Source organism: Leptonychotes weddellii, chromosome 8 (assembly GCF_054177405.1).
Source record: "Leptonychotes weddellii isolate Sample4059 chromosome 8, ASM5417740v2, whole genome shotgun sequence".
Taxonomy (NCBI): Eukaryota; Metazoa; Chordata; class Mammalia; order Carnivora; family Phocidae; genus Leptonychotes; species Leptonychotes weddellii.
In genome coordinates this window covers 119,337,436-119,359,931 of record NC_138376.1, presented here as the reverse complement: position 1 = coordinate 119,359,931, position 22,496 = coordinate 119,337,436, and the positions used below count along the sequence as shown (strand labels likewise).

The 22,496-nt window shown below is 40.3% G+C and overlaps 1 protein-coding gene and 1 long non-coding RNA gene across 2 annotated transcripts in view; both read left to right on the top strand.

Annotated features, from left to right (window-relative positions):
• The window catches only part of LOC145723152 (uncharacterized), a 28,454-nt gene extending 15,159 nt beyond the window's left edge, over positions 1-13,295 (top strand). Inside the window, exon 6 of the long non-coding RNA XR_014148020.1 lies at positions 13,007-13,295. This is a non-coding gene — a long non-coding RNA (uncharacterized LOC145723152). The remainder of the gene's footprint in view (positions 1-13,006) is intronic.
• A 206-nt stretch (positions 13,296-13,501) lies between these two features.
• The window catches only part of CNKSR3 (CNKSR family member 3), a 123,746-nt gene continuing 114,751 nt past the window's right edge, over positions 13,502-22,496 (top strand). The window contains exons 1-2 of the mRNA XM_081829181.1: positions 13,502-13,516; positions 14,523-14,596. The gene's annotated coding sequence lies outside the window, so the exon portion shown is untranslated. The remainder of the gene's footprint in view (positions 13,517-14,522; positions 14,597-22,496) is intronic.

Sequence of the window (22,496 nt, the reverse complement as noted above, 5' to 3'; positions counted from 1 at the left end):
GATGGACACTTGGGCTGTTTCCATAATTTGGCTGCTATAAACATCGGGGTGCATGTATCCCTTTGAATTAGTAATTTTGTATGCTTTGGGTAAATACCTAGGAGTGTGATTGCTGGATTATAGGGTAGTTCTATTTTTAACTTTTTAAGGACCCTCCATACTGTTTTCCACATTGGCTGTACCAGTTTGCATTTCCACCAACAGTGCAAGAGGGTTCCCTTTTCTCCACATCCTTGCCAACACCTGTTGTTTCTTGTGTTGTTAATTTTAGTCATTCTGACATGTGTGAGGTGATTTCTCATTGTAGTTTTGATTTGCATTTCTCTGATGATCAAGTATGTTGAGCATCTTTTCATGTGTTAGTTGGCCATCTCTGTGTCTTCTTTGGAAAAATGTCTGTTCTTGTTTTCTGACCATTTTTTAGTTGGATTATTCATTTTTTGGGTGTTGAGCTTTTTACGTTTTTTATATATTTGGGATACTAACCCCTTATGAGATATGTCATTTGCAAATAGCTTCTCCTATTCTGTAGGTTGCCTTTAGTTTTGATTGTTTCCTTTGTTGTGTAGAAGTTCTTTATTTTGAGGTAGTCCCAGTAGTTAATTTTTTATTTTGTTTTCCTTGCCTCAGGAGACATAGCTAGGAAGAAATTGCTATAGCTGATGTCAAAGAAGTTACTGCCTGTGTTCTCTTCTAGGATTTTTATGGTTTCAGGATTCACACTTAGGTCTTTAATCCATTCTGAATTTATTTTTGTGTGTGGTGTAGGAAAGTGGTCCAGTTTCATTCTTTTGCATGGAGCTGTCCAGTTTTCCCAACACCATTTGTTGAAGAGACTGTGTTTTCCCCTTTGGATATTCTTTCCTGCTTTGTTGAAGATTAATTGACCATATACTTGTGGGTTCATTTCTGGATTTTCTATTCTGTTCCATTGATCTATGTGTCTGTTTTTGTGCCAGTACCATACAGTTGATCGCCACAGCTTTGTAATATAACTTGAAGTCTGGAATTGTGATGTCTCCAGCTTTTTCTTTTTCAAGGTTTCTTTGGCTGTTCGGGGTCTTTTGTGAAAGTTCCTTACAAATTTTAGGATTGTTTGTTATAACTCTGTGAAAAATGCTGGTGGTGTTTTGATAGGGATTGCATCAAAATGTATAGATTGCTTTGGGTAGTATAGACATTTTAACAATATTTGTTCTTTCAGTCCTTGAGCATGGAACATCTTTCCATTTCTTTGTGTCATCTTCAGTTTCTTTCATCAGTGTTTTATAGTTTTCAGAGTACAGGTCTTTCATCTCTTTGGTTAGGTTGATTCCTTTTTTTTTTCCCCCCTGGGTATCTTATGGTGCAATTGTAAATGGGATTGATTCCTTAATTTCCCTTTCTTCTTCTTCAGTGTTGGTGTATAAAATGCAACATATTTCTGTACATTGATTTTTTTATCCGATGACTTTACTGAATTCATTTATCAATTCTAGCAGTGTTTTGGTGGAGTGTTTCAGTGTTTCTATATATAATGTCATGTCATCTGAATATAGTGAAAGTTTTACTTTTTCATCACTGATTTGTATGCTTTTTCTTTGTTTTTGTTGCCTGATTGCTGTGACTAAGATTTCCAGTACTATGTTGAATAAAAGCAGTGAGAGTGGACATCCCTGTATTGTTCCTGACCATAGAAGAAAAGCTTTTAGTTTTGCCCCATTTAGGATGATATTAGCTGTTGGTTGGGTTTTCTAACTTAATTCCTAAAAACCTCTGTGCTCAATACATTTTTTTATTACTATATGCTCAATTTATTGCAGCCATCTGGGTTGCATATCATAATCAATACATTTTTATTAGCTCTTCTTACGTGTATGAATATGATGAAAACATAAATGAGTCTAAAGATCCAGACATAGCTCACAACATATAAAATATCTTTTTTTTTTTTTATTTAAAAAATTCTTACTTTCTTATGTAAGAAGGGCTCCTTTGGCCAGGTTTGAAGTTTTGAATCCCCTTAGACCTGGGCCCTGCTAAATCTGAGATCCTGTGGACCTCAATCATCACAGACTCTGTTCTAGGTGGGTTTACCTCTCACCAGCTGTGTGCCTTGGACAGCAGTCTGTGTCTCTTTGGTTCTCAGTTCCTTATCTCTAAGTTGAGGGGTTGAGTACATCAGTGGTTTTCCAATTGTTCTCTATAAAGCCTTGGTGTAACTGTGACTACTCCTAGGGACTGCTGGGTGGGGTGGACGCAGTGGGCACAAGCTGCTGGGGGTCTGGGCTCCCACACTACCTGCTCAAAGGGAGCAGTTTTCCTTATGTCTACTGGATTTTACTGGACTTGCATGTGAACTTTCACTTGATGAAAGAGCTTTAAGGCCAAAAAATAAAAAGAAAAAAGAAAAGATTTGTAAATCACTAAACTAGATAAAAATCAAGGTTACTGTTTTGTTCAAGAGTTAAATTATTCCACTGCAAGTACCTGAATGGGTCTAGCATGAAATGGCTGTCAATAAATACCTGTTGAGTGAATAAACAGAGTTCTTGGCCTTAAGGGATTTATAATCAAATGAAAAATCTTCATCTTACAAAATACTGTAGTTAAAACAATGCTTCTTTTATCCTCTTGCTATTTTGTTTCTTTATCTTTGAATTTTGTAAGCGGCAAAAGAGAATGTCTGTTCTCCATCTTCAAATGTGCCCACACTAAAATGATCCCATTTAGATGAATATCAGATAATAAATTGCAGGCCACAGGATTGTTAATAGTTCCATTATTAATTTGTGTAGTACCTGTAATCGAGGTAGGCTAGAAATACTGACCTTACTTTATAAACATGGGTTATTTTTGGTGGGATTAATGAAAATCTTTCCTTCAGATGAAAAGCTCTTCCAATGGCATTTGCATGAATAAAAATGAAAATATCTTAGTATATTTTCTAAAAACTTCTGCAAAGCTTTCTATGAGTTGACATCAGAACAAGTATAGAAAACCATGGGGTTGAACAGTGTTGCAGTTCATGAAAGGCAGGGGCTCCTCGGTCGGTAGGTGATTGTCCCCTTGTTAACTCTGCATACATCTGTGAGGTCTACTTATTCAGAATATAACATTTCCCAAGTTTCATGGTAGTTCATAGCTACACCTGTTGCAACTACGTAGAATGCCCTTCCCACTTTCTTCATCCATGTTTGTCTTATTTAACCTTCACACTGTCCCACAAGCATAGCCTACTCCACCTTCATTTCCCATGTCAACCATTTTTATTTAGGTATTTCTTCTCCATGCCCCAAATCCTACACATATTTCTAATTTAACATGTATCCCATGGCTGCAACCATTTATTTACTTTTCTCTCTTGCTGACCATGCTAAAATCTCTTTTAGGGTAGGGATCATATCTTACTTATTTGACTTTGTGTTTCCAAATGCTTAACAAAAGTGCCTGGCATGTTGTAATTGTCCAGTGAATGATTTTTTTTTTTCTGAAAAACTGTTGGTTTTGAGACTATTGTCCAAAAGTCACTATATCAATCAGAGTCCAGACAGAAAAGCAGAGACCATTCTAGGTTTTTCAAATAGAGCAAAATTTAATACAGGAAGTTGGTTTCAAGTGTATTAAAAGATGGGGCACCTGGGTGGCTCAGTCAGTTGGGTGTCCAGCTCTTGATTTCAGCTCGGGTTGTGAGCTCAGGGTCATGGGATCAAGCCCTGCACGGGGGATCTGCTCTGGGCGTGGAGCTTGCTTGGGATTCTCTCTCTCCCTCTCCCTCTGTCCCTCCTCCCATTCACATGCACACTCTCTCTCTTTAAAAAATTAAATAAAATGTATTGGAAGAGCAGAAGAATGAAGAGAGGTGTTTGAAGAACAACAAGGAATAAGGGATGATAGTCACAGACCAAAAGTAGGAAATATCCCTGGGCTGATCTAAGCCCATGATCTTGAGACAACACTTGCTGTTGCGCTGTTGCTTCTGGATCTACTGGAGAGGTCTTCACTACCAGGAAGTGGTCACTCCCTGGGCTGCTGAAGTAGCCTCCACCTTATTTCCACCTTAACACCTGCCAAAAACTGCCTGCAGCTGTCGTCAAACAAAAGGCTTCTCTCTGCCTCAGATTAGTGCTTTTTTTCTGGCAGATGTAACAAGAGGAGAGCTGACGAGAGTTTGGGGAATGTGGTTTTCAGACTTCCAGCCTCAGTGGTGCAGGGAGCGGGCACAGAGCTGAGAGTCAACAGTCACTGACACTTCCAGGAGTTCTCAGTGTTGGAGTCCATAGTGCTAAATATATTGGAGCTTTTCAGCAAAACAGTACTGCTTGATTAAAAAGCATGAATGTGAATATGTCAAAGACATCTTACCTATGCTAATCAAATGTACCCCTGCCACAAAAATAGGAGGCAACTTTATGAAGTTCATCAGAATTAATATTCAAAATTTTCTCAGTAGACTAGAACTAGGATTCACAAGTCAACGAGATAAAAATCTTACAGGAATATGTAAATGCAAAATTTTCATTTGCATTAAAAAAACTCCCAAGTCTTTTCACTCATTTTACATATGGGAAGCTTATGAGCCATAAATGTGATATGAACCATATAATGAGGCTTCCAAAAAAATTAGCTACAATTCTTGGCTGCATTAATAAGAACATGGTTTCCACATCTAGGAGGGTAATAACACCACTGTACTCTATTTTGTTTAGATCTCATCAGTAGTATTAATAATTCCTTTTCAACTGTGATTTTTCTACATACAAAATACAAATTTATAGAGACGTACCTCAGTACATCATTTTGGCAAGAGGAAGAAATTGTAGTCTGTACATATGAGACACTCCACTTCACTGCTCTTTTTCTACCAGACTACTGGTGAAGGCAAGAGGGACATTAGTACTTCCTCATTTTCACTCCAGATGGATGATTCTATGTTCTATTATGCCCAGTGCCACTTTTAATAACTTCTTTGTAATACTCATTTCTCTGTCATGAAATGAAATTTATTGATAACTTAAAGAAAAATAAAAAGCAATTCAATATAGAAACTCAGCTGCTATAAAAGAAGACATAAGTAGTTAGATGCTTGTTCCTTGTTACAATGAATACATTCAGATTTATAAATAAAAACAGTATTCAACTGAATATTTTCCACACTTTATACTTATATTTTGAAATAAGGGCTAAATAAGATCTTTATATTTATATTTGTTTTATGGCCCAGGATATCATTTATCTTTGTGAATGTTCTATGGTTGTTTGGAGTGTTCTGTAAATGATAATTAGTCAACTTTGTTTGTAGTGTTGTTCAAATCTTCTGTTTTCTTACTGACTTCCTGTTTACTTCTCCTATTAATTACTGAGAAATTAGTGTTGAAATCTCAAATTATTTTACTTCTTTTAGTTCTGTCAGTTATCACGTATTATGATGCTCTGTTATTAGAAACATAAACATTTAAGATTCTGCATTGTCTTGATGAATTGACATCTTCGTCACTCAGAAATGTGCCCTTTTTATTCCTGGGAATATTTTTTGTTCTGAAGTTTACTTTGTCTGATATTAATATAGCCCCTTCAACTTTCTTTTGCTTGATGTTTTCATGGTATACCTTTTTCTATAGTTTTCCTTTTAATTCATTTGTTTCTTTATATTTAAGGTGCTTTTCTCATAAACAGCACTATAGTTAGGTCTTGCTTTTTTTTTTTTTATCTGACAATCTCTGTCTTGTAATTGGAGTGTTTAGTTTATTTGCATTTAATGTAAATATTGATATGGTTGGGGTTAAATCTGCCACCATCTTGCTATTTGCTTTCTATTTGTCCAATTTAATTTTTGTTCCTTTTTTTTCTTGCTTCCTGATTTCTTTTGGATTAACCAGTTATTGTTTTTTACGATTTTATTTTTCCTTACCGCTGGCAGATCTGTGATATGTTTTATTTTTTATTTGTTGATATGTTTTATTTTTTTCAGTGGTTGCTTCGAGGTTTACAGTATACATTTGTAACCTATCACAATCTACTTTCAAATAATATTACACTCCTGCACATAGAATGTAAGCACCTTACAACAGGATGCCTCCATTTTCCTCCTCTTCTCCTTCACACTGTTGTTTCACACCCAGTATCATCATACATTGTGCTATTTTTTGCCATACATGCCCCACAATACAAACTGTTATTGTGACTTTAAATCATCAATTGCATTTTAAAAAGATTTAAAATGAGGAAAAGAAAAGGTCTTTACTATGTTCCCACGTATTTATTGTTTCCATGCTCTTCATTCCTTTGTGTAGATCCAGATTGTCATTTGGCATTATTTTCCTTCTGTCTTTCATGTTGCTTGTAGTGCATTCTTCTGGTGATGAATCTTTTCAAACTCCAAAAAAAAGGTCTTATTTTGCTCTCATTTTTGATGGCTATTTTCTCTGGGTATAGAATTCTAGATAGAAAGTTTTATCTTCAGTACTTAAGATGTTACTCTATTGCCTTCTGGCCTGCAAAGTTTCTGATGAGAAGTCTGCTGCAATTTTTATCTTTGTTCCGCTGTATCTAGTGTGTCCCACCTACCATTTGGCCTCCTGACCTTTTAAGATTTTCTGTTTATCCCTGATTTTATGATGTTTCTTAGTTTGGTTTCTTTATGTTTGTTCTTCTTTGAGTTCCTTGAGAATCCTAAACTTGAGAGTTTATAGATTTCATCAGATTTTGACAGTTCCAGCCATTATTTCTTTAAATATTTTCTGTTTCTCCCACCCATTCTATCTGGTACTATAGTTATACATGCTTTAGACCCTTGATGTTGTTCCATAGGTCACTGATGCTGTTTATTTTTTTCCAGTTTTTCTTTTCTTTGTGCTTCATTTTGGAGATACTATTGTTTCAAGTTTATGGATCTTTTTTTCCCTGCAGTATCTATCTGCTGTCAATCCCATCTAGTTTTTTTTTTTTCCCTATAAGTAATCATATTTATCATCAGTATTTAGTCAAAGATTTGAGAGAACTCTTTTACATATCTTGGAAGCTCTCTCTCTTTCTCTCTGTGCTGCTCCTTCCTTGCCAGTCCTCTGCCTTAAATATTCTAGCCACCCTGGCCTCCTTGACTCTGATCTCTGTCTCATTAGCTCCTTAAGACTACCAGGCTCCGTGCTGTGGCTTGGAAACCACCTCCAGGCAGTGATCTGGGGCAACTATAACCCTAACCTCATTTGATCTCTCCTTTCAGGGATCACAGTCTGACCTGTACTGCCAATTGTCCAATCTGAAAACAGTTGTTTCCTATAGTTTGTTCAGTTTTCAACTTGTGCATGGTGGGAAGAGAATAACTGTAGCCACTAATATTTCACGGATGGAAGTGAAAGTCTAAATAAGTAAGTTTGAATGTTAATTTAGTATCACTGCTAATGCAGCAGTTACAAGAACACACCGATATGGGTGGTCTCTTATTGGTGCCTCCAATACTAGAAGCATTTGTTGATGGGAATTTTCTTCAGTGGTCAGTTACTTTTGGTGTATTTCCAAAGTCTCAGTCTTCCCTCAAGTTACATGATTTTTGCATTCCTAGAGAATCACATATATGTTAAACTGGAGAAAAATACTTTGTGTTTAGATGTAAAATGGAGTTAGGTTCTGGGCTCAGATAATATAAACAGGTTTTCCCTTTACAGAAAAGTCACATAGGGTATGAGCTCACAATCCCCTGTGTAGTCCTATGGTATAGCACCCTTGACCCTTTTTGGAAACCATTCCCTACATAATTAGTACCTTCCACACTTCACATATTTTATCTGTTGTATGCATGACCATGTAGTAATTTTGAAACCTACATGCTATTAGAAAAGCAGTAAATACATTCTATCTTAGCTGCAGCTCCTGTTATCAGGGAAAGGGGAAGATACTTAATGTCTTACCAAGATAATCATGGTACTTTATAATGAGAGAATCTGTTTCTGGTTCTCCTTCCAAACAAATGACTCTTTCTCCAAAATGCAATGCAAAACACCCCATATCATCACAATTCATTCATTAATTCATTCAACAGCTATTTTTTGAGCTTCCAATATCTGCCAGCAGTGAGACTATATTAGTGATCCAGACAGACAAGGACCCCTGCCCTCCTGGAGCTTACATGTTTATTAAGGTTCATGGCAGAGAAACTGTGGCTACCAAAGGAAGTACTTCACATTTCTCTCAAATTGTAATGACAGAGTTTCCATATCACACATTTCCTTAACTAGTAAAACAGGTCACAGGAATATTAGAGTTTACAAAATAGGAGCAAAAGCCTTCATCCAAATTGTTTGGTCAAGATTCCATACTTAAAGACTTTACTTGGAAGAACGCATAACCCAAGTTGGAGACCAGACCTTCAGGCAAAGTTTGGATGATTTGCTTCTATTCTATTAATAGGTTCAAAGAGATTTTCAAATTATACTGTTCAACCCACACCTAGCTTTACTGAGGGAGAAGAAGAAGCCTGCTCTTTCATTGAGTTCATTTGCCCAGGATCACCTTGGCTTTTGAGAAATTACTGGTCTGGCTGAGATCTCACTTTCAGAACACACTTCTTAGATCTGGCCACTAGACTTCTGGATTGATGACCATTGGGCTTGTTTGGATTGATTCTCTGGGCTACCTGCTCTCTGATGTGGCCTCAGCCAGGGCCATCAGTAAAAATGCATGCTGTTCCACTGCCCCCAGTCGGCTGTAATGCCACTGTGGGACTACACTGGGAAATCAGGGATCTAAAACTCTATATAGTGTGCAGCCACAAAGATAAAGCTTGGTGTCAGGTGCCCCAGGTTCAAATCCCTGACTCCAGATCTAGTTCATATGGGTCCTGGGTTGAACCAATTAATGTTTTTCTGTGGATCAGTGACTCCAACTCTAAAACAAGGACAATAATAACCATCTTCACGGGGTTGCTATCAGGATTATAATGAAATAATGTATATCAGAATGCTTTGAAAGCCACATAGTATGATATACTACATATACGCATTGCTGTTACGGTAAATGAGTCTAAATGTGATTAAGTTTGGTGCCCAAGAGACAGTGAAGTAGTTGCACACAGCACCCAGCTTCCCTTCATTAGTGTGGGAGCTGCTGCCTGGGGTTCACTTCCTCGGGGTTGGGAGAGGTCCCTGTGTCGCTGTCTCAAACTGACCATCCTCAAATAGACCAAGACACAGCTGCGAATTACTTACCTTGCAGGATGGTGCCTGTCCTGGGGCTAACAGGGCATGCTTGCTCCTGTGATCTCTGCAGCCTAGTTAAAGCATGATTATGGCTCGGCTTGCTGTGTGGGAGACAGTGATACGATTATATCCTCCCTGACAGATGGCAGGCATGTGTTCCTGCACTAACGAGAAGTTCTTGCTGGATCATCAAAGTGTGTTTCTCATTGGGGATTGGACCTCGCAGAATCTCATTCCTAGGCTTGAGGCTTCAGCATCTGTGTTTCATTGTCCGTCTGACCTCTCTTTAAACGAGATCTGGAAAGACACTTTTCCAGGAAGTCATCCATACGCTGTTGACTTTTACTTTCTACTGGATCCCCTTCTCATTACCACAACAGTCACTGGCAAATACTAACTACCGTGTCTTGGGCTAATTGGCCTAAACTGGTTTATCAGATCTATTGACAAGCTCCTTTCAGTTTGTTTACTTAGCTTCAATTCTGTGTGTGCTGTTTTAATACTTTTTGTAGTTTAGACAAAAACATGCAAATCACAGTGTTTCCATCATATGATCGATATGCTAATAGTAATCCATTTTCCAGGCTCTGTTATGAATCAAATGCTTTGTATGGGTGATCTGATTTAATCTCCATATTGCTCCAGAGCAGGCGTTATTATTCTCCTTTTATGTATGAGGCTTAGAGGATATAATAACTTATAGCTACATAGTAAGTAATCATTAGAACTGGAATTGGAACCTAGGTAAGTTTGAATCCAGGTCTATGTTCTTTCCACCAAACCACGCTGGCTCTTGAATCTTCAGTTAGCCTTTGGCATGACACTGGAAATCAGTTCTATCTATGAGTTTCAGGTTAGGTTCCCTCTAGCTTTTCCATGCAGGGATGGAGGATACAGGTGTTTCCGATTTCTACAAACTAAGATGTTTCTAAAAAGTAAACTATGGAGCGGATGGTCATGAAGCACACTAAGCTCCCAGAGCTGTGTTCAGATTATCGATGGTGAGAAGTAAAGCATAATGCAATGAACAGTGTCAAATGGTAGATGGACCCTAAACTCTGACCGCCTTCAGTCTTTCTTACAGTAGACAAGCTAATCATTTGAAAACACAAATCCAATTACGTGTTTACCACAATGTATACATTTGTGTTCATTTGTGTGATTGGTAATTTTTAAGTTAATGGTAGTCCCTTCCGAGACTCTTAGCTGGACACAGCAGGAGCGTCTCTCTCGCTCATTTGGCACTGGATTCCTTGCCCAATGCAGCACCTGTCTGTGGTCCTTTAAACACCAGGGTAGTTCCTGATTGCAGACCTTTGTGCCGACCGTTCCCTCTGCCTGGAAAACCATTCCCCAGGATGCCTGCATGCTTCTCTCACTTCATGCAAGATTTACTCAGACTGTCCCTCACCCGAGAGCAACTCCCTGACCACCGTTCCTAAATAACACTCCCTGCCCCTACCCTGGGCCCATCACCTCCCAGTCCTTTGCCTTTTTTATTCAAATAAAAAACTATTTTTTAGCACAAATCACTGACTGACATTACACTCTCACTTCTAAAAATAATCTGTCTTCCTCCACTACATTATAAGCTTATTGAGGGCAAGGACTTTGTTTTATTTACTGCTGCATCCTCAGCCCTTAAAACAGTGCCTGGAAATAGTAGGTGCCTTGTCAGTATCTGATGATCTAATCAGTTAATAAATAATTGAGTAAAGATTTATCGAATCAATGAACAATTCTCAAAGTGTGTCCCTCAATCCCGTCCATAGCAGGTGCCGCGTGTGCCCTGTGCCACACCGCTTGGTCCGCCTCTGCCTGCAGCTGGTTGGCATGGCCTGATTCCTGTGCGCCTCGCTGCTGGTTCACCTCCCACACCTTTGCTGCAGAAGGCTTCCTCAGAAGTTGTTTGCAAAGTTGCCCCACAGCCTGGAAATGCTGGGGAGTTGTCATCTCCAGGGGCGACCTTCCACCACGAGAGGAAGGGAGTCAGCGGATAAATGCTTGGGATGTACTGCTGTAGACGGATGATTCTGTACCTGTCACAGGGTTACTCAGTGCCCAGCGGGCCTGCGTCCACAGTGATACGTAGCTTATAGACCCTCTTCGTGCTGCTCCTGTCCTCCCCCCTCTCTCTGCCTGCTCCTTTGCTCTCTGGCTTCCTTGGGTCTCCTCTTAAGCCATCCGCCTCCACGTCTTTGCACCTGGCAAATCCTCTTGCCCTTTTCAACACCGTATCAATGATCCAGATGTGAGTATTGACGGTGTTGTTTGTCAGATTCCCATGAAAATGCCACTCGTATTTTGTGTTTCTATTGGGTTTTATAGTTACAAGTGCTTTTACTCAGGTTGAACAACTTGATTCCCTAATAGAATCATGATCCAAATAAAATAGTCAAAGTATCTTGAAAAATTAGTTAAATTCAACACATAAAGTCAAATAGGAAAAACTGAAAGAGACAAGTCTTAGGTTGAAAAAAAATATCCCATATATACACATATGTAGAAGGGAAAGAAAGAAGCCACCCCTTACTGTGGTGGGTTTCCTTCAGCAGGCAGCTTTGATATTCCAACACAAAGGTGGCGATTCCTGAAAGCTAAGTGCCCTCGGTTCTTTGCCTATCACTTTGTGGCAGCTCTCCAGATAGCCTCATTGAGGTCAACATACTTCCCATGGCATCAGCTTTACAAAGGAGGCCTAGAGCCAGGCTGTGTCTGTAAATGCTCAACATCCAGTTGTCTAGAGGAAGATCAAGCCCTAATTTGCAGCATATGCCTATTTCCGTGGCATAAATACTTTCACCATAGCTGATTTCAAGCTCCCAGTGTGCAGGCACTGAATGTGGGGCTGGAGAGAGAGGCACCCTTGTGATCTCATGACCAGGTAGGGCCAGCCGCCGCTCTCCACAGCTAGCAGCACCTTCTAAAAGTAGAGAGGGTCACTTTATTTTCTCATCAAGTGCGGCTCCAGGGAGTTGGGCAGTAACACTGGGAACTTTTAATCAATCCATTCAATGAAAAGCTAACAACATAGATGGATGTACAAAATATCGAATGAGTATCGGTCTATATTCGGGGAGGTTTGCCTTCGAGCTTTAGGAGCTTTGTAGTTTTATGGATTTTTTCCCCCTAAAATCCTTGGCTTCTGTGAGATACTATAGGTCTTAAAAAATAGAGGATTTCACTTGTTAGTCCAGTGTGGGAAGGCCAGATCGACACAAACAAAATGGAAGAGACTCTCACTTTACTTCTCACATGGGACTTCCTTGGAGAAGAGATGTCAGTGGGAAGTTAATACTAATTAATTGGAATTTCCCAAAGTGCACATGCCTCAAAGGACCTGAGTTCACTTTAACAAGAGCCCCCGTGTGATAACATTGATGAAGTACCAAAGGCTCTGTCCTAGCAACAGGCTAGCCTCTTATTACAGACACTTCCCTGGAACCTCTGGGGGCATTTCCGCTTGGACTACACCTCTGTATGTTCTCTGCTCGTGACACAAGTGTTCCCCAGAGGATATGGCCGTGGATGTCACTGGACACGTGTGCATGGGCCAGTCCCTGCTGGGGAGTTATCTGTGTGCACCCAGGCGTGCCATGCCCTTGTAGTAAACCACCTCTCAGTGATGAAAACCCCAAAGACAGATGTTTCCTACTGAACACAGCATGCCATAGAAAGTTCCATGAGAAATGTAAATAAGCAGATTTTGAAACAATATTCAGTTTATGAAAGGTTTCTCCAGAATAATAGCATCTCTTTATTAAAATCAGAACATAAAAGGACAACTGTTGTAGCAAATGTTCTAATTTAGAAGTTTCCTCCACTTATTCCAGATTGAGACCAAGAGATTGTATAAAACAACAAAAGCGACCAATGGAAAGACCACCCAAATATTGAGTCAATGATTAAAAGGAGCCTTAGGAAGAAGCCTGTGAATATTCTTAATTATTATCAGGTCTCTAGGACTTTGTGTACTTTCACTGAACTTGACAATGAACAAGAAGCTGATTGCTTGCGATACAGAGCTCTCTTGACAAAGCTAAGTTGATTTCCCCCCCTCTTTTAATAAAACACTTTTTTTCATGTTTGGAACCATAACACTTCTCTAACACCCTGTTTGATTTTTTTCCTGAAAAATAATCCCCCAATACAAAGCCCATTATTAAGTTCAAGAACAATAACTCTTAAGACATACTGAATACCTGCCTTATATGTTGTGATATATTTAATGTGTACACACTCACAGTCCTCTAAGATGGATATTATTACTTGCAGACTCCTGTTTATGGGTGAGGAAAGTGACCTGTGCACAATCATCTGGATAATAAGTGAAAATGAGGAAGGTAGGGCTGGAATTCATGCAGTTTTTTTCTTTACTACAGTAGGTCTTCCTAAGAGGGTCAAAGGAACTACCACCACCCCCACGCCCCCACCCCTACCCCCCACCCACCCCCGCTTAATAGCACTGTGTGGGAGATTCCTTGTCCGTTTCTGACATTTTTATCCTGGCAAAGATTGCTTGTTCAAATCAAAGGTAGCAATAGTGGGGGAAGGCAGCAGGGAGAAAGTGATGGGAGGCTGAGTTTTTATAAGACAGAGGGAGAGCTAGAGTTTGTGTGTAGACAGTTCTACTTGTTATTAATATTTTACTACATTGATTTTGTCACCTCCTGATCTCCTTCCCCCATCCCAAGGTGAGCTATGGCTTCAGCTTCTGGGCTCTCCCAGGAGGGCATGGGTCCTTTAAATCAGGGGGCCACAGGGGTTTCCCCCCTGAGGTTCTAACCATCTGGAGTGGGACTAACTCACAAATGACTCCAGCGGCCAACACAGAATATAACAATGCCATTATTTCTTTCATTTCCTAAAGAATGTTCCCAAGGGGCTAGTTTCCTCATTGAAATAATTCCACCATTGTGGAAGGCATCACATTTTAGTTATCAAAAGCCAAAGAGCATTAAATGTAATTCTTACGTGACTATGACTGTATTTGATAAAGCAAGTCTTTTCTGTGTTTCTGTAAAATTTGAGTTTGGTTCTCTAGTGCCTGATTTGAAACTGCATAGCCATGTCTCCTGGGCCTGTGTAAGCTCTCACCTGATACCTTGCCCACCACGTCAGTTGTTCCCTCAAGCAATCTTCTCTCACGTGACTCAGGAACCTAACCTGTCCGCAAACGAAAATCACCTCAGTTCCTCACACGCCCCTAAGGGTGCTCTGTAGGTAGAGTCAGGCAATTCAGAACTGGGCAAATAAAATTACTTTCTGTAGTGTTTTCTATAAGCTGACTTGCTTGCTGTGGCCATGGTTGAATTATCTCCAGATATCAATGGGTGCTTTTTTTTGTAGGACTGTGAAGCAACCTGCATTCAGGAAACGATTTCAGTGCATCGGAAACAGAGTGGGAGAGTCACTGTCGACAGGTAATTAGTATGGACACCAGCCATCAAGAGAGTTTCCCTAGTGGACACTACCCAAGGATCTCTTTTATCTTAAAGCTATTAGAATTGGAGGTGAGAATTTCCTTTGTTGAGCAGGTTCCACTTCTTATTTCTTCTTTTTTTTCCCCTCTTATATATTTCTGTCCACTTAAAATGATAATTCACACTTCCAGTGCTTTGTAGTTAATAGATGACATTCACATGCATGATCCTATTGTTCCTCGACTTCATTCTGTGAGTCAGGCTGGCATAATTATACCCATTTAATAAGTGAGGAAACTAAAGGGCAGAGGTCTTGTGACCACATGAAGTTCACATGATGTCGCAAATGTGCCACCAGCTGGAAGCCAGGTCATGTGAGTCTCCCTCAGCTTGCTTTCCGCTAGACTCCGGGCCAGCTGGTCTGTTCAGAGCTGGGTTTGGGGGTTTTTGTTTTGTTTCTTGGGGAGTGAGGTTTTGACCCACGAAGTAAGAACATAGTTATCAGCTAGTCATAAAAACACAAACTAAAAAATAAATATTACTTTCCACAATGTTAGGAGAGCAAATGTTCCATGCCACACAGTATAATCCTGTGTCCAACCCCATTTGGCATTTCAGTGGAAACATATATTTAAATGATGGTATCATTCTCATGACACTTAACTGACCAGGTCTGGAGTAATGCATTTGGACAACTCCAGATGTTATTCTTCTGGTGGGTCATTTCCCCTCATTGTGTCCACAGAGTGGTTACTGAAACACAAAGCTATCCCTGTAGATTTCTGGTACCTGATTGAAATTTTCCTGGACGCTCTGTTACTTCCTGGCAGCAATTTAATTGATGGAGAACTATGAGCTGAATATGCTTTCTGGTTTTGACATGTCCTCAAGTAACAAGATGCTTTCCCCCCAAACCTAACAGCATATACGACATATACAGAAAGATCTGAAAATCTCATTCAATAAAGTCTGTTTGAAAAAGTGTTCACCACAAAATGCTATTTTGACAGCTGTTTGATACAGAAACAGCTAAAATGAACCTACTCCAACACCTTAAATTTTATATTTTTGAATCAATGGATTGTACAAAATTGCCTCACCTGAATTCATTCATTGTTTGTGAGTTCACATTTTCAAACTGAAATATTTATCTTGCACTACAATCACAAAAGTCTATAGAAATGTTTAGTCATGCTTTTCTAGGGAGTTGTGATGGATTGTAGAAGAGAAGAGATGTTGAATTATAATTCTTTTTTTGCTGATTCATTAGGCTGGCCACTCATCTCTGATCCATGTTTGACCTTGGTATATAGAACTTTACTCCTTGGTATTGTTAAAGATTTCAGCTCCATGGGCAGTTTTTTAAAAAAAAATATAATAGCTTTATTGATATATAATTTAAATATCATACAGTTCACCTCTTTAAAGTGTAGAATTCAGTGGTATTTAGTAAGTTCCCAGAACTGTACAACCATAAACACAATCAATTTTAGAATATTTCAGCACCCCCTGAAGAAACCATACATGCATTAGTAGCCCATAGGCAGTCTTTTGCATATGATGATTATACCTCTGGAAATTCTCCTTAAATCCAGTAGAGTAATACATGTGTTTATCCCTGAAAACAAACAAACAAACAAACCATAAAACCCAAAGACAAACATAAGAAGAGGGGAGATGACAGCAAGTGATTTTGGAAACTGAACAGCGAAAGGGTGAGTTGTTACTGACTTAGATAGGAAACGTTGAAAGCTAACCAGTTTGCAACAAGCTAATTTGTACTGCAGAACCCCAGACAGGCTCAGAAATTGGAGGCATCTGAAGATCACCTGAAAGCAGGGGTGTTAAATGGGCTGTCGAGTAGACTAATTTTGGGGGAGTTGGTTGAAAAACTTTAGAGGAAGAAGTCATGTTTCAGTTTGAGTCTGAAGGCAGGACAAGACCCATTGTTCTAGCTCAAAAGCAGGTAGGTAGGATAAATCCCTCTTATTCAGGAAGAAACCAGCAGTTTTGTTCTATTCGGGTCTTCAGCTGATTGGTTGAGGCCTACCCACACTAGGGAGAATAATCTGCTTTACTTAGTCTACCATTTAAATGTTAATGTTGAATGTTAATATCATCTAAAAAACACCCTCACAAACAAAGTAATGTTTGACCAAATATCTGGGCACTCCATGACCCAGTCAAGCTGATACATAGAACTAACCACCACTGTCAGCTTATGAAGTTTTCTTCTTTGCATTAATCCTGCCTTTAAGTGTAGGGAGTGTATTTTATTTTTCCAGTCCTTTATAGAATTGTTACATAGAGGTAAAACAGAAAGCATTTTAATCAGAGCAATAATTATAACTTTTTAAACTTTGGTTTGCTAACCTGATATATGGTCAGAATATTTGTAGAGCATTTTTTTTGCCAATGTGAAACAAAGACAAATAGAAAAAAAACCTTTCTCTTTCCCAGAAAAAAAAAATAGTGATAACTGTAGAAACAGTTGCCAATTTAAACTCTAGATGAAACTTCGTAGGGATACCCAGCTCCTCTCTTCTGCCAGAAAAGCACTTTTGGTATAGCGCCAGGCCTAGGGATAGAATGGGTTTCCCAGAGTGTTCCAGCTGTAGCTGAAGAATTCAGGAGTGTTAGATACTCTGAGTTACCAAAACACGAAGGCTGTAGGCAAAACCTATGCTTTGGAATTTCTCCCTGACCCGTCTGACTTCTCTCCCCCACAAAACAGAGTTCATGCTTGCCGGGGATATTCTAGTTCTTCAGGATTACACGTTAATCCGTACAACATAATTACCTTGCAACAACTTAGTTCCCTTAAATGTGCTGAAGCATGTGAGGAATTTGACAGTGCTGGTGGTTAAGGTTGGCGTTTGTTTATACCAACCACATACATCATTAAGAAGCCTAACTTAGCAAAAGCCCAAATGCTGTAGAAATGTCATGGTAAAAATGAAATCCTATCACCAGACATATCTTACCCAGGTAGAAAGCTCTGACTTTTTTAATGAGTCAGGGAGTCATTCCCCTTGGGCTAGGGCATGGTTAAGTTGAAGGCAGAAATGACATCATCCTGACTGTGTTTGGGCATTTGACCACATGTGCCGTGTACGTTGCATCCTTCATAATAGAGGGAGTGATTTTATGTCTCTCACCGTAAGAAGGAAAAGACATCAGGTTTAAATTGAATTAAACGCAGATCATTTTCAAAGCCTTAAAACTGTGGCTTCTAGAATTGAACTCAGAGAAGTAATAGCCTGTATCTGAACTGGCTCGGGGAAGATTGGAAGTTGTCCACATTTTCGCATTCTCTACCCACACATGGTGCTCTTGACACCACAGAATGTGGGGGTTCCGTGACACAGAGGTTTGCTGACACCCAGAAACCCAACGTCTCTGCAGACAGTTGGCATGGTGATACAGTGTTGGTGGAGGAGGTCAGAGATATGCAGGCGGCTGTGCGGGTAAAATGTTGAGCCTCCATGGGTGATAAAGAAAATGCAGTTTCATTTTTTCTGATCTTGCACTTTGCTCAGGAAGGGAAAGGCATGGGATGGGGCAAGAAACTTAAAGATGAAGCAGAACCCCAGATCTAATCCTGGCTCACTATTACCTGACTCTGTGACTTTACACATAAAATGGAAGCATTTTGGAAATTGTAAAACATACACAAACTTGCAAGTTTTAAAAATAAGTTGTATTCTCTTTAGAGAGATAAAGGATAATAGGAAAATAAGTGGTTTTGGCAACAGAGAGTTCAGGATCTGATTCTTGGCTCTGCGATTGAATTTCTGAATTGTCCGGGCAAGTTACTTATCTCTTAGGGATTCCATTGCTTCACTCTTAAATAATAGCAGCTATCTCACAGAGTTAGGTGTGAATTAATGACATGATATTTGTAGTGCAGCTAGATCATTGCCTAAAAGATGGGAGGTACTCAGTAAATAGTAAGGATTATTATTATCTGTAAAAGGAGCAGGTTGGCTAACATGATCTATAAGGTCTTGTATAACTTAGAAAAATTCCATGTTATTAGCAACTCCTCTGCCCCGTAATGATGTCCTTCTTACTTCAGACTTTGCAAGAACATCAAGCTTTTCCCCACTACATTGGAAATTCCTTCCAATCTCTGTGAATTAGCACCACATTTTACCAAGCTGTCCAATCAAATACAATGTCCTTCTTCTATTTGATTGGTATCCTTCAAATCCATTCCCTTTCCCCCATATCCACTGCCATGCACTATTGAGACAGTTATTGTCTCTTCTATGAATTATTGCAGTTGCCTTTTACCTGGCTTCCTACCTTCCAGATTCGCACTGTATCAGTGGCTAAATGGACTCCAGGTATGTTTACTCCCTCAGCCTTCACGGCAGCTGGGCAGGACCAGGGGCCACTTCTTTTTGTTCCCTTGTTCCCAGTTTCCATGGATGTCATGGAGGAAGACTCTGGGAAGCGCTGGTATCTAATCCACTGTCTACACAGCAACTGGGTTGATTTTTTTTTTTTTTTAAGAGAGGTAGAGGGGGTGTATAGGGACAGAGGGAGAGGGAGAGAGAGAATCTGAAGCAGGCTCCATGTCCAGTGTGAGGCTGATGCAGGGCCCCATCTCACAACCCTGAGATCATGACCTGAGCCAAAATCAAGTGTTAGACACTTGGGGCGCCTGGATGGCTCAGTTGGTTACGTGTCTGACTCTTGATCTCAGCTTAGGTCATGATCTCAGAGCTGTGAGATGGAGCCCTGCATCAGGCTCTATGCTGGGTGTGGAGCCTGCTTCAGATTCTCTCTCTTCCTCTCACTCTTCTCTTCCCCACCACCCCCCTCCACTTGCTCACTTGAGCTCTCTCTTAAAAAAAGTCAGACGCTTAACCGACTGAGCTACTTGGGTGCCCCCCAGTTGATCTTTGAAAGAAAACATGTAATCATGTTATAATAGTCAGTGGTTCCTCATGTTGCCCTTAGGATGGATTAAAATCCCTTAGCCTGCCAGATAAAGTTCACTTCATCAGCTTTAATTTATATCAGACTTGCCAGACTTTATCTTGATAACGTATTATCCAAATTCTTTTAATTCCTTTTTTAGGATACCAACAAGTTAGCTTGGAGAAGTGAGCTTACAGAATTCTCTCACACTATAGAGGGGAAACTCCTGCCCCCAATTATAGATGGAGTCAGAAAGGAAGAGGACAGGACGTGGGGGAGGAAAAGAAAAGGCCACTCATTTCTGACCTTAGCGCTGGTGGGGAAGAGAAGGGAAACAGAGTATGCGAAGGGGAGGTTAAGTATGGAGAGTCAAAGGTCGGTGCAAGTCTCTGAGGGGGTGAGGGCCCATTCAATCAGTGGGTTATACCAAGAGTAAGGAAGGGAGATACTGCCAGCCATCGTAGGATGTGGCCTCAGAAAAAACGTGGCGGTGTGGATACTTTCTGAGGTTCAGCCTCAGTTCCTGTGTGGGAATGAAGCTAATGCTGAGGTATGGCCGTGTAGCCTGGGCATGGCTCAGTGGATCCCAGAGCACTCAGCTCAGGGAAGGCAGATGGTGGGAGTCCACGTGAGGTGCAAACAGCCACAGAGCCCTTCTGGTCCCGACCAGGCCGAGAGGACCCCATCATAGATTCTGCCAACACCTACGATGACAAGGAACTCTGGAGTCATGTTGTGAACCCCAGTGTCTCCCCCAGACCTCAAAGACACTTCCGTCTCACACCTTTGTTCTTATATACCTGGATAGCATTTCAAGAAAGAAGCAGAAGACAGGGAGGCTTCTTGAGACACTAGGCAGTTTTTCCCAAGAGAGACTTGGCATTCCCTAAATGGGTCTGTTTAAATTATTGGATTGAACTATTATTATTATTATTATTATTATTATTATTATTATTTTGAGAGAGGCAGGTGAGTGGGGGGTAGGAGTGCAGCAGAGGGAGAGGGAGAGAGAGAGAATCTTAAGAAGGCCCCACACCCAGCACAGAGCCCAACCAGAGCTTGATCTCACCACCCTGGGATCATGACCTGAGCCAAAATCAAGAGTTGGATGCTTAACCGACTGAGCCCCCCAGGAGTCCCTGGATCAGACTGTGCTTTTAATTTGTTTTTCTATTTACTAGGCTTAGGAAAAAGACAAACTGAAGAAAGTACATTTTTTTCTGCACATCTCAGTTGGAGTCTGTGAAATGTTTTGTACACCTGCTATTACGTGTAAAGCTCAAAGAAGAGTGGTGGGATAAGTTAGAACACAAAACTCTCAGCCCCTCTTTCCCAGTTTACCCCTTTTCTTCTGCTTCTAAGGTTTACAACATCAGTGGAGAATAGAAGGCAACGTTTGAGGTTCCAGTTTGGGCAGCCGATTGATGCTGCTGTTAACACACACTTGACAAGTAGATTTGGATCTAGGAACAGGATTGTGAACTGTACTTGTGACAAGTTTAACTGGATGTAACTGTGCATTATCAATGTCAAGATATATTTTGGAAGTTGGTGGGGGGACACCTGCTTAGGCAAGGGATTGGGACAGGAGGTATGGGCAGGAGAGGAGTCAATATAGGAGTGATAAGAGAAGTTATTGGGATGGATGAGATCTCCCTGGAACACAGTAGGAAGAACATATATTGATGGTGAGGAAAGGGTCAATGAAGGAGACTGAGAAAGAGGACTTGTGAGTAAAATGGTCGATTGGGAAAAGCAAGACGTTTTGAAAAGCAAAAGAAGAGAGAGTTTCCAGAAAGACTCTGTGGTAAGTTCGGTCAAATGACTTAATTATTGATTGATTCAGCAGATATTAAGTGCTTATCATGTGGCTGGTATGGTATCAGGCTCTGGGGAGGCAAAGATGAAAAGACAAAAGACAACAGGTGCAAGGTAGTTGGGTGGGGTGTGAACCGGGAAGGAGGGTGGGGATGCTTCACTTCGTTTCGTTTCGTTTCGTTTCGTTTCGTTTCATTTCGTTTCATTTCATTTCATTTCATTATATTTTTATTTTTTCAGCTTTTATTGAGGTATCATTGACAAATGGCAGTTAAAATGATAAGATATTTGAAGTGGACAAATGGTGATTTGATATATACACACTAAGGGCTCCCCCGGGTTGAGTCACTTAATAGATCATATCCATCACCTCACATATTTACTTTTTTTTTTTTTTTTGACAAGAACATTTAGGTTCTATTCTCTTAGCAAACTTCAATGATACAGCACAGTGTCATCAACTCTGGGATGCTTCTTTTTAGACATAGAGGGCGAATATATAAATGAAGAAATGTTCTGTGATGCTGGTAAATTTCAGAACCTCTCTGGGCCATTTTTGTAAAACAGAGAATTACTGTTGGGATTAAATCAGCTCATACTGCCAAAGGCCTCAAGGCAGCTGAAGGGATTCCCTCCCAATGGACGGTATTGTCTTGGTGAAGCAGTGGAGAAAATTCTCCCAGAGTGAGACCGAGAAGTCGGGGACCACGACTTCTAAGGTCATAACTAACTCCGTGGTTCAAAGATATTTTTTCCCCCTGAAGTATTTTTTTAGGCCAACGGTTTCATCCAAAACTGAAGTCTCTTTGTACTGAGCCCAAGAACAACAGAAGTTGTAGTATAATAATAAGCCTTGACAGGAAAATAGTACCCAAAGGAACTGTCCCCGGGATGGGAGGAGGCTTTCTTCAGTGGTGTCGTCCCTTCCCTAACACCCCCCCGACTGACCTGGGTCTGGTCCAGCCTGAGGATTCTGAACTGAGCTTACTGTGGAAGGGGATGCCACTAGGGGTGGGGGTGGGGCGATCGTGTCTTTGCCAGTCTACTTCCAGGTCCAGTCCATACGTGGGTTTCCTTTGCAGCAGGCGTGGGATTTGGTTAGAACCAGTAAGAGGGAGTAAGGGATAGGCATGATATAGAATATTTTGATATA